Source organism: Lactuca virosa, chromosome 4, assembly GCF_052849685.1.
Source record: "Lactuca virosa cultivar CGN04683 chromosome 4, Lactuca_virosa_CGN04683_v6, whole genome shotgun sequence".
NCBI classification, from domain to species: Eukaryota; Viridiplantae; Streptophyta; class Magnoliopsida; order Asterales; family Asteraceae; genus Lactuca; species Lactuca virosa.
This window is the reverse complement of record NC_136429.1, coordinates 107,835,912-107,840,547: the sequence shown is the minus strand read 5'-3', so window position 1 is coordinate 107,840,547 and position 4,636 is coordinate 107,835,912. Positions and strand designations below refer to the sequence as shown.

Sequence of the window (4,636 nt, the reverse complement as noted above, 5' to 3'; positions counted from 1 at the left end):
AATTATTACAAGATTTTGGATTTTTAACATTACAGTTGTATTTTTATGTAAATATACAAAAAGAATAAATAAATTAATTAAATGAATTGATTAATTAGATTTTTTTATGTTATATGAAAGTTAAGTTAAATTAAATTAAATTGTACACTTTATGCTTGGTTAATTGAATTTTTCAGTATTTGCATTATCATTTAATTTCTCCAGTTCATTTTTGTTGCTCTTCCTCTTCCACCTCTATCAAGTTCTCAAGAATCGCTTCGGTCGCTGTCGTTAAAAATCCCGGCCAGTCCCTGCATACATTTAACACCAACGTAGTTAGTTCCAAAACGCTTGCATATCATAAGATACTTACTATGTTGCATCTTAATTTATATGCATGTAATCGTATATACATATTTTTTTAATTAATACTTTTTTATAATGTAGCAGTAGGTTAATATTAATGAAACGTATGCGTAGAATGTTGGGAATACCCATCCTCAATTGCCCTTGTGATACATACATGATTTGTAATGTACAAGTGTAGTTGCATCTTAAGAATTAACTATTTTTATGCGTTTCTACTGTATTATTTTTAAAGATCTGAAGCTCCCAAAATGTTGGTGCATTGCATGTGACCTGTAATGTACAAACCCGGATTCATTTTGAGGAATGTATCATTTCTATATTTCATCATTTCATGCGATATGCATCAATGTCTATAGCATGCAAAAGCTACTTAGCATATCCAATGTTCCCATGATTGTGACTTGTACTATAGAAGTCTTAATGCACTTTAAGGACTATATTCTATGTAATTATTTTCATGCATAAAGCTCGAAAAACCTAGTTTCTGAATTGAATGAAATCGAAATGAAAAAAGGTATTTGTATTTTCTTGTTTAAATTTTGTCACTTGTTATAAAATAAAACAGTAAAACTGATATGAGTGTTTATTACCCGTCTGATGAATCGAAAGTTAAGCCCACGGTGTACTTAGCCTCTTCAAGAGCCGACTGAAACCTATCTAGCTCGTGTTTTGGGCACCTCCAGTTGTCCTTAATCATAAGCTCCGATGGTTTAACATCACAAAAAACAGGTATAACCTTCTTCTTTGCCTCCATAATACGAGCCAGTTCATGCAAGCAAAAATAGGATTGACAATACTGGGGAGAGAAAAGCGCAACCCCAACTTTACATCCTCTGATTGCAGTGTCAATTTTATTGAACAATTTATCGCCTGGTTTCATATTCTTGCTGTCCAAGAAAGGCCTTAATCTTAACCTCATGAGATGATTATACAAAAGTCCGGCGACGTTCTTCTTTGTGTCAATTCCACGATGGTTAATGAAAACATCGCAAGGTGGCTGCTGTCGTGTGATCATGGCGGCAGTTTGTGGTTTCTGGTAGTGAAGGAGATTACTGTAGACATTCTTGGTTGAGGAAATTGAACGTTGCATGGAGAAAATTAAAACTGAGATTCAGAGTTTATTCTTTGTTCTTTGGGGAGTTTAATATTCTGTGTATATGTTCAAGACTATTAGCATTTGATATGCGGAAATGGGCATTTATAGAAAGAAAATAGATTTTGAATATTGAATTTTCGAAGACGAGAACCGTATCCTAGATGTGTACTTAGACCTGGAAAGTGGAAAATACTATAGTTATAGAATAAAAGGGTTCGAATATTTTGACTGTTTTGGTATTAACCCCTTCAAACACGGATCATAAAATAAATACATATATTAAACAGAAGATGAAAGTTATACATACTAAAATAGAACTAAGAATGTTATTAGTATCATCGGTACTATTTTCGTCTCAAAAGTAGAAAGGATAATTTTATTCGTTAATTATTAATATATATATATATATATATATATATATATATATATATATATATATATATTAAAAATGTCCAAACTTAACAAATGTAAAGTTCCTATTATTTTGTTTATTTTCCTCCTTCTTTCCGTATTTCTCTTTTGGGTTATTTTTTACTATATGTTTGGTCTTTTGGGTTATTTTTTTGTCAATGACTGATTGGGCGATTTTTTTTTTCTTTTTCTTTTTTAGAATAACCTTTTGACCGGTTGTGATTCGCATCTACAATTACAACGATCTATGTATTCCACCGTTACTGTACCGCAATAGCAATGTGATTGGTGTCACCTACTCAAATATAGAGCACTCCTTGATGCTTACTCTACCCTCTACTCCCTCCACCGCCAACCTTCTACCCTATGCATACATACAAGTTTCCTCCGACCTTCTTCTACCCTCTGCTCCCTACACCGCTGCCCTAGAAACAACCTGCTCTGTCGGATTCTGCCGTAACCCTTTCAAGTCACCACCATCTTCTCCGATAGCATCTGCTCTACTTCTCACCGCCTTACTCTTGCTAATTCTATGAATCAGTTAACCTTTCGCTCACCTTCTGGATTTCCCCGGGGTTAATCCACCCACCGACTCCACCACCTCTATTGTTCTCTGGTACCGCCACCGGCCATCCCCATTCATCCACACTAACCAACAAAAGTGTATAAGGAGTTTCCGACGATTGCAACGGTAGCGCTGTAGCAGAGGAACCTCAGATATCGTTCTACTTGCTTCTTTCTTCTCCTAATTTGTTGCCTAATCGTGGCGTTTTTTTGTAACAATGATTGTTCACATCTTCCCAGGTCTCTCGCTATTGTTACTACCGATAATTGACTCTTCGATTTTCCGTCTCCTCCTTTTCGTCGTCTTTTTCGTATGCTCTCAATTCCTACTGCTAATCGGTCCTTTATTTTGCGATTTCTCTGATGGAACCGATTTAGCATCGCCATTTACATTCGCTGGTGAAGTCCAACTGCTGAATAGATGGTTTGAAGGTTGGTCTCTGCAACCAACGTATCCAACGAGTGTGGGCTCAAAAGAAACCGAGCTTAGTAAGTCTACTTCACTTCGATTTCAAACCTGTCGCGTCCAATGTTATTAGAAATCCTGACTCTTTTATCATTTCATCCCTATATTTTGCATTCTCTATGGGATTTTGTTTTGAGATATCTACCTGCAAATATGGCGACTTAATTGAGCAAAAACCGAAAGGTTTGTCTCACCAATCACCTTTAGAAGTTGGTGTGATGTCTATTTGTCATACATCTTAGTGTACTTTGTTTTTGTGTATCAGTTTGTAGCAGATGGAAGAAGAGTATGATGAATGTCATGGCTTGGCTAGGCCCAGAAGTAACTACCTCAGAGGCTAGATATGGTATAAGGTACCTCAAGACATGGAGATTGGGCTAGAACTAAATGAAAATAGGTAAGCATCCAGGTTCGATGTATCTGGTTTTTCTGAAGCAATAAAAACCTCAATGTGGGTGCGCATAGTGTTGATGCTAGATGATTCTGGTTTATATGTTTATTAATTTTAGTAAAAAAAATTGCATTGATAACCCGATGCTAATGGATGACATGCCTAACTTGCTCCCTGAACTTAGACCATATCAAAGGCGTGCAGCTTTCTGGATCGTCTTGATTATGGTTTATATGTTATTGTGTTAGTTCATCGGTGGATATTTTGGACAAATATACCCTTGCTCCTTTGTTGTTGTTCTGATTGTCTTGATTGCAATCTCAGTCGTGTTTACCCTTGCTGAACATTGTTATATGTATGACTATCTATCAAATCTCTAAACTAACCTTATGAAGGAATTGTACAGGTGAAGAACCCTAAAAGGGATTTGCCTTTGGGAATTGGGGATGTACTATCTATATGCTGCATGTTATACATGTTAGTGAACCGAGAGTCCATTATTTCACTCCATACGTTTGCTGCAAATTTGTAATGATAATATGTATATTTTTCAGGATATGGAGGTGCATTACTTTTGAACTTGCAAGTTTTTTAAAAGATCATTTTACAGATTTCATGTTTCTGCTAACAATTAGCATACTACATTGTTACCAGTTTACCTCAAAGCATATTATCATGCACATGGATTAATGCAATACTCAAGATCCGTTCTTGTCATTCAAAACATTGGTCATCAGGTTAGTAATTAGTTTCGTTTCACCAGATTCCTACAACTGATTCAGATTCCAATCCTACTCAATCACTCATTAACAATGAATATTCTCTTTCTTTCTAAATGCCTTCAAGGTGTTCGATAAAATGTCTAAGAGAAAGAAAACACATTTCTTATCAATTTCAGGGACAACCGGGGTACACATTTCTTAGCAATTTCACTCCATAATATAATAAAACAACAACTGGAAACTAACCTGTAATAATTTGATTTTAATTTCACCCTGCTCTATTTCTTTCTTATGGTTTTGTTGTTGTATTGATTTGTTTTTCATGTTTCAACGGTTTGTGTCGTCTTCTAAATAGTTTAAATATCTCCAGGCCACTCCTTTTATCATACTTGTAAATGTTATATTCATTTCTTTCCATTAATATTTGGTATTTTATTTGAATACTAATGAAATTCAACTGCAAATGTTTCATTTTGATGCTTGGGTTATTTTATTTATATATTCTTTCTAGATTTCCCTGTTAGGTGAATGTTTTATGACTTTTAAATCATAACATAATTACTTATGTGGTAAAAAAATTGAATAAAAAAAGATGGAATGATACATGATCTAGAAAGTACGTAACATATATGTTTCAC

General features: G+C 34.7%; 1 pseudogene; it reads right to left on the bottom strand.

Annotated features, from left to right (window-relative positions):
* Positions 1–205: 205 nt before the first annotated feature.
* LOC145104885 (putative 2' cyclic ADP-D-ribose synthase BdTIR pseudogene) lies at positions 206–1,438 on the bottom strand (annotated as a pseudogene).
* Between the last annotated feature and the right edge of the window lie 3,198 nt (positions 1,439–4,636).